Source organism: Erpetoichthys calabaricus, chromosome 3 (assembly GCF_900747795.2).
Source record: "Erpetoichthys calabaricus chromosome 3, fErpCal1.3, whole genome shotgun sequence".
In the NCBI taxonomy this organism is placed as follows: Eukaryota; Metazoa; Chordata; class Cladistia; order Polypteriformes; family Polypteridae; genus Erpetoichthys; species Erpetoichthys calabaricus.
The window spans coordinates 266,746,297-266,758,044 of NC_041396.2; the positions used below are offsets into that span (position 1 = coordinate 266,746,297).

The 11,748-nt window shown below is 34.3% G+C and overlaps 1 protein-coding gene across 1 annotated transcript in view; it reads right to left on the minus strand.

Moving 5' to 3' along the window:
• Window positions 1-2,826: 2,826 nt before the first annotated feature.
• The window catches only part of LOC114648899 (neuronal tyrosine-phosphorylated phosphoinositide-3-kinase adapter 1), a 239,590-nt gene continuing 230,668 nt past the window's right edge, over window positions 2,827-11,748 (minus strand). Inside the window, exon 8 of the mRNA XM_051924056.1 lies at window positions 2,827-11,743. The gene's annotated coding sequence lies outside the window, so the exon portion shown is untranslated. The remainder of the gene's footprint in view (window positions 11,744-11,748) is intronic.

Sequence of the window (11,748 nt, forward strand, 5' to 3'; positions counted from 1 at the left end):
CATGCTGTACACAGCCAGGGGGAAAAAGAGAAACTACAAGAAGACCACTTAAACAAGGAACCTGCAATTCCTTCTAAAATTAGCAAGAAAGAAGACCTCTTTGGATTGATGAAACATTAAGCATCTATGCACTCTTTCCTGAATTGACTCATCTTCAGCATCATATATCATACCCTTGGCATGAATAGCAGCCTGGGGAGTAGGCACCTGCTTTGGTGGGTGGCATCAGGTGTAGTTTAGGTCTGATAGCATCTGTTTGGTTGTCTTATACTGAGCCAGTAAGTCTCTTTGCTTGATGCAGCTGTACATGTGAAGTGTTGTGAAGTAGCTATAAGTAATTCTTATATAACCAACAGTGTACGTGTGCCAAAATAATGAGCAGAGGAACTTTCATTATAATACACTCAAAGTACAGTGCTAAGAGCACATGGTGTGAGTGACTGCCATATTCCTATATGGGTTCATGGCTAATAAAAGATGTTTTCAACAAATAGCACCACAGTGGTGCGGGCACCTGCTTTGGTAAGGCGCAGAAGCATCAAGTGACACTCGGGTCTGAAGACAACCATTTGGTCTGCTTATGCTGAGCTAGTAAGTGTTTTGCTTGAAGCAGCTGTCCACATGCAGGTAAAGCTAAACACCTATATTAAAGAATGGGTATATTTTCTGGATAATACAATGCTTCTTTTCTGTGAACTACTTCTATTTTCCAGAAATATTTTATCAATATTTAAGAAAAAAAATATTTTGGATGATATGAGCATACAAATTAGATAACTGACATTTGGATTACGTGACATAAATAGCTAGAGTGTTTATTCATGAATGTTGTTATTCGGCAACCTCCCAAGAAACATAAAAGAACAGACAGACTTTTTTGTTTAACTCAATAAAATTTTGAAATAAAATTACTGTGTATCATCACACAACGAAAAACAGAAAATTTAAATTTAAGCAACCAATAAGAAAATGATCATTTTTGGGTGGATGTGAAGGAAATTATTATTATTTTTTAATTTTCTTATCTTTGTGATATGTTTGTGTACTTTTAAGTTTTCAACTTTCCATAGTCTAAAGGATGATTTATTACTTTTTTAGATGTTTTTTCTTACCTATGTCTATATAAGCTTAGGAATGCCTTTGTCTAGACTACAGAAGTGTATTAGGGCCACGGGGAAGAAAAAAAAAATACAGACACAGGTCGACTTTATTCTCGACATATAGGTTTTTTTTTTCTTCACTGTGGTCCTAATACGCTTCCGTACTAGTCAGAGTGGCTAAAGTAGAATGAAAAGCTGCTCTCCAGTAAATCTATTGAAATATATATATATATATATATATATATATATATATATATATATATGCATAAATATATATAGTGTATATATACCCCAAACTCTTTCCACAGTGACTTCAGAACATTTATTTAAAAGAAATCCAGGAGAGTGTAGTATTCCTTTAACTGATTTAGGAAATGAAGCTGAGTGGCATTAAGGATGTCTAAAGGTCTGTATCCTGAAACTGCTGGATATCGCTTCAGAAAATTAAAATACACATTTTGAATAAACCCATTTAAGTAAATAAGTAATATTGCAGCTCATCAGGTGGATGAAATTGTGGATATGTAACTGCTATCAGGGAGATTTGTCAGTAATGGCAGAATTAAAATAATAATCATAATTTTTTATTGTAATAATATATCTGACTTCAAACTATTTGACACTGGGAGGAAAGAAAGCAATCTTATTCATACTTCCAAGCTGGATACAGTATTCACTTCTATTTAGATTGTCTTGCTGAGTTATCTAGAGGCTGACTGTTTTCTAAACTTGTACAAGTCTGCCATAACACTGATTAAACTAGGTAGTCTCTTGCTATGGTTTTTAACTTTGTAATTTCTTTAGGAGAACATAAACTTGTTATTGCTTTGTATACACTGCTCATAAGAAATGGCATAGCTCCCCGTGATCTAGACGAGGAAAAAGCTGCTTGAGCTAAATGCATCCAAACAAACCGGACCTTGAGTCATACAATTTAGGATTCTGTGAAGCATTTAGGTTATGTTAATTAATGCAGTATAAAAAAAATAACTGATACAGTATGCTAAAAGAAAGTGCATCAAAATTAATTTTCCTGTTGATATACAGTGGGCATTATATGTAGGTAAAAATGGTACAGACCCATGGAAACACACTCCACAAAATTACACTGCCTTGATCAATCTGCACTGTTGACATCTGAAAGAGGAATTCATGTATTCATTGGGATTTTTGCCATTTTATGGACAATCAATCAGGATGAATGAGACAAAATCAGAATTTTTCAGACAAACCAATAATTACTGACTTGCACAGGTTTTGTGCTCACATGTTTTTGGCGCTACACCTTTTTGATTTTTGTTTCCAGCAGAACTTCATTGGGTCTGAGGCGATCATAGCGCATTGCTCATAAGCTACAAAAGGACCAAATGTGACTTTTTTGACACCACTGTTGTATTTAACTGCTAGCTGACTGACTATATAGCCTGTTTGATAGACTGCACATGTCATTTCACTCATAACTCTGTTATACATTAATCCACCACAAGAGGTTCCTGATACACTCTACACATACTTGTATTACCATATTGCCTTCAAAGCCATTTCAGTTTGGTTCATTCTCTGTCTGATTTGCACATGCTTTGTTACCTGTTTTTAACCGTCTTCTTTCTTTAAACAGCATTATTTTCAAGTAGCGTGTTGAAGCTATTTAAGCAGTTAGTTGCAGCTGCCTGCTAAAAAATATAAAAAAAAAAAAAAAACTTTGTTCACAATAAATAAAAAGCAATTTTTTTCATATGTTGTTTTTTAATAGTAGTGCACAGAATAATTTTACAAAAAAGATTTATACAGAGGCCATTAATCACTTGGCATTTCATCAAAGAAAGAGAAACATTTTACATTATAATCATTATTATCTGTATAATTAACTTCTTTATTAACTCATAAACACAGCAACTTACAAAATTGCTTCTTTCCTTGTATTTTCCAGCATTAAATGTTCTTTCAATTACCTTCACAATGCACGCACCACATCTACACATTACGCCACTCAGACTTAGGTGCCATTTTTCTCCAGAAAAAATAAAATAATTAAAAATTGATTTGTTCTGGGCACTGCAGGGTGGGGTAGTCTGATAAGTGTTGGTGTCATTGTGAGCAACATATTGTCTGTTTATGTTATTGGCTAATAAAATCCATTCATTTTCAGTAAAACACATTCACAGGTCTTCACTATTAAATGAGAAAAATTTCAAAGGAGTTTAAGTACGTTATTTTTACTTACATTTCAGTGACATAAGTAACCAAAGGTGAATTGAATCCATGATTTGTCTTACCCCGGTACCTCATCAACACCCTGCTAGTGCAAAAATGTCAGATTTTAAACCCACTCCCCAACCAGCATTACACAAATTACAGTTATAGAGGCACCAGCCTAAATCCTTGACACACATTACTACTGTGATCATACTTAAGAATTAGTATTTCAGGTCAAACTTCAACATTTCTCCCTGAAATCTACACATGAGTAACACATTATAACATATTTTGCTTTAGTTATAAAAATCCTTTAAAAATCCTTGTAAACCCTGGAATTGATATAGGCAAGTTATAGACTCATTTTTATTAACTTGTGTTGCTGACTTGTACTCATGTGATCTGAGCAAAATTGAACTGTCCTACCACGTACAACTATAGCAAAGCATGCTGCCAGCATTGTGGGTGTCAATAAAACCTCATATAATCAGAAAAAGCATACAACAGAAAAAATAACACTACGTTTAAAAGTGAAGATTAATATACTGTGTATTGTGCAATGTTTACCTGACCTCCTCATTGGTTCTGAGATCAGTTATTGTGTCAGCTAACATTTACACAATTAATGAAAGATATCTGATAAGTGGGAACAGTTATAATCTGAAATATCAAAGTATCACAAAAGAACAGCGTAAATAGAAATAAAAATGTGTGCTAGATTCAGGTGCTAAAGTCAGGGTGGAATTTACAGTCAGGAGAGACTGCATGTGCAGGGGTAACATAAAGATTAGCACACACTAAGAGTTGTTGCATTTTAGTGCAGTGTGAAAAGACTTTCAACTTCAGTCTTTACAAAACATTTCTGATCTTTTTCCTATGTAACACATAAAAATATTCAGTTGAGGTGTTTATCAAAACAAATAAAAAATAAGCAATGCAGATAACTGGAGTAATAAGAAAAAAAAACACATTAATTTATGAACGCAGGTAACAGAGCCATGCCCTTTGTGTACAGTAACTTCTTTAAGCAGTCTTGCGATTGGCAGGTAACATTTTACACACAACCCTAAGTTAATTTTCACCTAAGTGCTTACCATATACCTAGGTTCAGTTGTCATTTACTGACAAGACTGGTGACTTATTGTTCATCAAACCACCAAAAATCTGAAGAAATTAAATAGCTAAAAAAGAAGTGTCAAAGCAGCCCGTGCTTGTTCACCTCAAGTCGCACTCAGGAATATCAGTGTTTGTGAGACTGCACCAGGAACTATTACAAAAAAAGCCAGATCTGTATACAATGCAGAGAAGGTTGAGAGAATGAGCAGACTATTTCTGAATGAAAATAGGGGCTTTACAAGAAGTTACTATCCAGATCTTAAGTATGTTAAAATTTTTAACTGAGACTGAAAGATAGTAATAACATAAAATAACACCTGAGCTGCACGGGGTGAAGGTATTGTACCATGCAACAATGGCAGAGGACATTTTAGCATGTTATTTATGTATTCTGTATCATTAATTTCATTAATATTACTTTTGGAAAACAGTGTTGAGCAACTTACTTTCCCGCACAGATTAATTAATTATTAGTTATTAAAAGTGCTGATCTCAAAGTTAATAATATATTGTGGCAAATTAAAGGAACCAGCAGACATATACTGTTTAAACTGCAGTATTCACATCAAGATGGGTTCAATTCAGTGCCAAGTGTATGTATTTTTTCACATTGAAGGTTATCCAATCTTCAACAAAATAAAACTACAGGATCCCAAATCAACAAAAATAGTAAATTTATATACTTTTTAAATATACATTTTCAGTAACTGGTTATGCCAGATTTTCAGGCAATAAATGCAATGAGACATCTTATATATGCACTAACTGGTATTTAACAGCACTGAGAGGTCTCTGATTCAATATAATTTATTGTCACTTCAGTGATGACATATTATGGAGATGCAGTAAAACATCTCCAGAACATGGCTCAATCACGAAATTCTTAACATGCTCATTTGTATGAGGTTGTTACTGTGGAATTTTATGTTGTATCATCTCCAAAAATAATGGAGCCTTTGCGTGACATAAAAAAACATTTTAGGGTCTGCTTTACATGGAGCATTAATCCAGAATGTATGAGGATCATTATGGTGTATTCTGCCAAATTATTACTCATTGTTCTTGTTCTTATCAATGAACAATGTTTCCCACCTCGATATTATGTCTTGGATTGGATGACCTTTAAATATATTTGACAAGAATGGGTTATATAGTAGAATAGAAGGACAGTAATCATCTGGAGACTAGCAAATTTCAACTTTTTTTGAACAACTTTAGGAATTTCTTTGCATCATTTCATGATGTGACTTTAAAACCCATGTGTCCACAATGATTAATGTTAGATTTATATTTGTTAGGATGGTCTTAAAACGGGCCACCACAACATGATGCAATGCATAAAAAGGGAACTCTCCACTGATATCTCAGACAAGAAGTGGTACTCATTTATTGAGGATATATATTATTCATGAATCACTGTAAAATACAGTATCATAAAACTGCCATCATAAATATCTTTGTAGTTTAAAATTATACAATATATTTTAGAGACTGGAACCTAATTGTGAATAATGCCATGTGGTTTCTGCCCTTCTAGGTTACATGTTTTGGGAAAATTTAATTAATAATAATCCATCCATCCATCCATTTTCCAACCCGCTGAATCCGAACACAGGGTCACGGGGGTCTGCCGGAGCCAATCCCAGCCAACACAGGGCACAAGGCAGGGAACCAATCCCGGGCAGGGTGCCAACCCACCGCAGAATTAATAATAATAAATAATTAAAAAAAAAAAAACGATTATAATTATCTCTTTATTTGGAGCAAGTTAATGAAGGAGCAATAACTTTGTAACAAATAATGATTACATGTGTGATTATCTTGCATGCCAAACAAATGAAATAAGCAAAAAACTTTGCTATCATTTTTTTAGACATCACTCTGTGCACTAATGCAACTCACAAGAAGATCTGACAAGGCTCACTGTGAAAATGATGGCAGCTCTTACCTATTAAAAAGGCTGCTTCCTTTACTTTCTCCATAACTATCAGCAGCAAAGCAATTTTTCCATGTTCTAGCATTTTAGTTTGTTACTAAAGCGAAATTCACATATAGAAAGTCACAAAATGGAACTTCTATGATTATATGTAATGTCAACTTAGAAAGGTAGACATTATGACAAAGAATTATGACTGGCAATCAGTTTATTAATTTTATAGTTTCTTGGACTATAGTTTTATTTAACGTCTTCTAAACTACAGGTGACAGCAATATTCACTGCATTCTGATTACAGCTGAGCTAAATACTGTCCTTCCAAACTTGACTGAAGTGAAAGAATGCAATGACCAGTACGGCAAAACTTTATTGTTAGTATTATTAGATATGTACAGGATCTGTAATATGAGCTGGTAAAATCGAAGTGTGAAATCTGTTATAATTGTATTACAGGTGTGTTGCTAATGTCTTCTGTGGAACTGTATTTAATTTTATTATAGCTTCTATAAAATATTTGCTATGTTGTGTTGTAATGTGTAAGGCAGACCATTTTCACAGGTGATATAAATTACCCTATCAAGTCAGGATAAACAGGTCATAATGCCAACTCACATAGATTTAAAAAAGTGGAAACTCATTCCTATTCATCCATCCATTTTCCAACCTGCTGAATCCTAACTACAGGGTCACGGGGGTCTGCTGGAGCCAAACCCAGCCAACACAGGGCAGAAACCAATCCTGGGCAGGGTGCCAACCCACCGCAGGACACACACAAACACACACCAAGGCCAATTTTAGAATCGCCAATCCACCTAACCTGCATGTCTTTGGACTGTGGGAGGAAACCGGAGCGCCCGGAGGAAACCCACGCAGACACGGGGAGAACATGCAAACTCCACGCAGGGAGGACCCAGGAAGCGAACCCGGGTCTCCTAACTGCGAGGCAGCAGCGCTACCACTGCGCCACCCCAACTCATTCCTAGTGGAAAAAAAATAAAGCACTAAATGAAACAGCAGGAATAAATATATAAAACTAGAGTAAGGCCCTAAGCAAACATTCAAGCTTTTAAGTTGCCTTAAAATCATTAGAAAAAAGTGAACTTTGCAATGCACTTCAAAATCTGTTAAAATTATGTACATTTACCTCAAAATTACAGAATAATTATATCAAACAAAAAGCCAAATACCCAGGATTATAAAAGTATAAAGTGACTAAGTGAGTTGTTTGAATTCTTGCAGTAATGTACAGTGTTTTGTTGTTTGTAATACAGTAATGGTAATTTCATAAAACATCAACCAATCTACATCAGCAAATAACTAGTGTACAATCATCTACATTCCGCAAACACAGATCTTACCTTTTCATTACTTCATGCCTCTCTTCAGAGGCTCTGCGTCTCAGCAGATAACCTAGGCACTCTCTGCATCTGCTATGGCTTACCCCACACCTGTGATCTAATCTCGGCCCTGACCATGCACATTATGAAATCTAACCAGTTGAGCTAAAGAATAACTTCCACTGCAAAAGTCATTGTTACTGGTTGGGTTGATGTTCCCACGGCGCCATAGGAGGCTTGCATGGTAGAGACTAATACAAATATTTCTCCTAAGAATTAAAGTGAAGTGTGTTGAAAATATGCTAAGAGGATGTAATTCCAAAACCAGAGCACTTCTGACTCCAACAGAAAGGAGTTCTTTATGCACGGGCTAAACTTCTCAGAAATATATACCTCAGTTTGTTGATTAGTGTACATTGTTATGTGTTTGTTTATGTTCACATCCATAACTTCAATTACAGCTTGCATGCTGTATTTGTCAGTGAGCTTCAGGGACATTCCTGTGTACTAAGTGATCGTTTTACCAAGGAGTTGAAATAAACATAAAATGTTAGCACAAAAAAGTTAAATTCAAAAAACATTTTATTCCTATTTGTCAAGTTTTTTTTTTGGTGACTAGTGAAATAAAGAAATGTGTTGTTTTGCATCACTGAAAAATGTACAAAATTTACTAAAACTTTTGAAAATAAGTATTTACCTCTATAAGTCGACAAAACCTCTAATATTGCAAATGTTGGTCATGTGATTTTCCACATAGTTAATCAAATCAATTACATAAATGAAACAGTTCTAGCATTCAGTGAATGTATTTTGCTAACAAGTTTTTTTCCATTAGTAGTACTGTCCCTGACTCTGTTGCTAATTACATTTCTACTTTGTATAAACAGATTATAATTTCTCTGTATAAAGATGTAGCTAATATGGCTCTTCTAAGGGAGACTGAATGCTGTGTTTAGAATGTGATGTAAAACCATGTGGCCAATGAAATCAGTAAATTTAAACCAGCAGATTTTACTGGATAATCACAATAATGTTCACTTTTAAATGTACTTGCTTCAAAGCTGCAAAATCTTTTAGTTTGGAGCGGGAGGTTCCCTTTGAGATACTTATCAGTAATGCATTTTCTTTACATAACAATACTGCAAAATTGCACCGTGCCAAAAACAAGCATTTTGTTGTAAACCTGATGTTGTCCATCATTTGACGAGCTCTGTTATTAAGAGCACTAACAACTGTGTGCAACTTGTTATATATTATGTCTCTTCTCTGCTGATGAAAGAGATATTCTTCTGTCTACTGGGCTATGGTTTAAAGATATAGATAAAACACATGATGGTGTCAACAGGCATGTGTTTAATGACAATTTATGTATTTCTCTAAGTTTCCTTTTTTACTTACTGAAATGCCATCCATTCACAATGAAGTTTTTAACCTGTTTTTCTATTTTTGGATCCACATGTCCAAATCAGGGTTGCGAGGAGGCAATGCCTTGCTCTCTCTGCAGTACTGGACTGTAGATTGGAAACAAACACAAAGCAAATATTCACACACCTATACTATCATACTGAGCCAATTTAGAGCTACCAGTTCACTTGACACTCAAAACTTTGGGACTTGGCAGGAAAATGGAATACTCAGAGAATAACGCAGGCAGTCCTATTTAAAACTGAAAATGGACTGAAATGTGAACATAGTTTGATTTTTGGTTTGGTGTGTGTTCCTTCAGTTTCTGTAAAATGTTATTTTACATTTTCAATACTTGCAGTAATAAAGCTTTTGGTTTGTTTTTGGTTTCTTTCAAAAATGTGAAAATACTTTATTTTGGTCTCTCATTTGAATATAAATGAAGTATGGAATGTAAAATGCTCTTGCCTTTCAGTTAGTTGTTCACTCTTGGATGTGGATAGATGCTTGGATTATATTTACTAAGTTATGGTATACTGCCAAGGCTAAGTAAGTCAGTTCCCATTATTTTATTTTCAAACCAGATTAGACCAATTTAATTTAAGGAAGATGAAGCCTAGTACTCCAGTAACTACTGTTAAGACAGAAAATGATACAAATAAAACAAATCAATGAGTGATAATTCAGGTACATTATGAAAGTAAAATGGATTTGATTTACCCAGAGAAATCTTGGACATGGTTAACAATTTCTTATTACATTTCATTCTTGAACCTGCTTAATCCAATTCATGTTGATGGGTAGGTTGGAACACATCCCAGCAACCCTGGGTTCAAGGTAGTAATCAAGTCATCATGTTCATTAGAGTAGTCAAATATAAAGTATTCAATTAACAAAACTTCCACATCTCTGGGATGTGGGGAGAAAGCTGGAGACCTTGAATGAAAAACACTTATTGAAACAAGAAGAACATGCAAAATCTATACAGACAGGTGTGAAGTCCAGGCAACAGTACTAGTAAAAGGGAATTAATTTCTTTTGATAGTCGAGCCATTTAGGGTGAAAAATGCGAATGTCAATTTAAACAGTAGGAAACGTGAATATGCACTCAAAGATTTATCCTTACAGTGGATTATGCATTCAAACTGTCCATTTTAAACATCTAATACATTCCTAAACTGCTATGAATATCTCCTACAACACTGTATTTAAGGTAAAATACACTACCACATTTTTTCTTTCTTTAACAATCGTGGCATATTCTCCATTACATTTTAATGAAAGTTTAAAACAATGTGGAAAAGCCCCATTAACATGTACAATTGTAAACAGATATATAAGGATAATGTAAACGGACGCTATGATGCAGTTCAAGATTGCATATTTGTCAGAAAAATCATGTGTTTACGCTTCAGAGTTAAATGTTCTTAATTGAAATGTTCTTCATATTTCCATGCTTGGTAAACCCACTTTATAATTATGCATTGTTGCAGTACACATAATTTCCTTAAAGGAGGGAACAACAAATTTAAGAACAGAATTCTTTACAAACGTTTAGAATAAAAACAGTGAAAAAATCAGGATGTAGTGCAGTGTACACAATAAGCATACTGCAAGAATGTATGGTTATTTTGTACTGATATATTTCATAAGTGACAATTTGCTATACAAGATCACTGTAATTACAGACACATAATGTAAAGTGATGCAGACCCTTGAACCCATTTCTTTATAATCCTCAGTAAAGACATAAGTGAAACAAAAAAAAAATTATAAACTTACATTGAACAACCTAAATTAATGGAATGTTTCAATGAAAAGGACTCCAGTGTGAAGAGAACCAAAGTGGCCTAAAATGTTCAAGTAACAGCACATCTATTCCCATTGCCACAGTGCACCTGACCAGGTGAATCGGTAGCTCAGCACACACTACTTAGATAGCAACACCACATCTCTGAAGTGCTACCAGCCAGAGCAGCAGTACAACTGTATTTACAGATACTCAAGTTGCAAAGGTCATCTATTTTCCAGTGTTTTCCTTACAGTATGTAATCGAGCTTTTAAAACCTTGAAATTACTTTTGTGCTTATTGTTTAATTGAAAAGAAAAAGCAAGCTTGTCACACGCTAGATTGATAAAGACTAGTATGCTTTTTTTTGTTTTTGTTTAGCTTCTGAAAAATGGTACCTGTCAAAAGGATATTAGGGTTTTATCTCACCAGCTTGGTAGCCTATCCTTTAAATTTAACCAAGTAATAAATAGAAATAATAAATAAGATTAACAAAATATATGATAATAAATATATTTTTTAAATTAGATATAGAAAACATCTGTTTCTAAATTACATATTTTCTTTTTCTGGGTATTGCTGCCCTAATACTGAAATAAAGCAAACAATTTCCAATTGCTTAGAGACTGCCATTCTGTAAACAAAATTCTTTTCAGCAATTCAGCTAAATCGCACAAGGCCAATACAGACAGAAGTATATTGCATTTGTAATACTTTCTGGTCAAAAGGCACCCACTTTCACAATAGCACTGCACCCCTCAGAGGTACAAATAGTAAAAAGGAAAATAAAACACTCCAGTAGTTCAGTGCTTCACTATTATAAGCATTTCAGTCAATGAATAGGCACCTCTCTATAGAAGATGTTCTCTC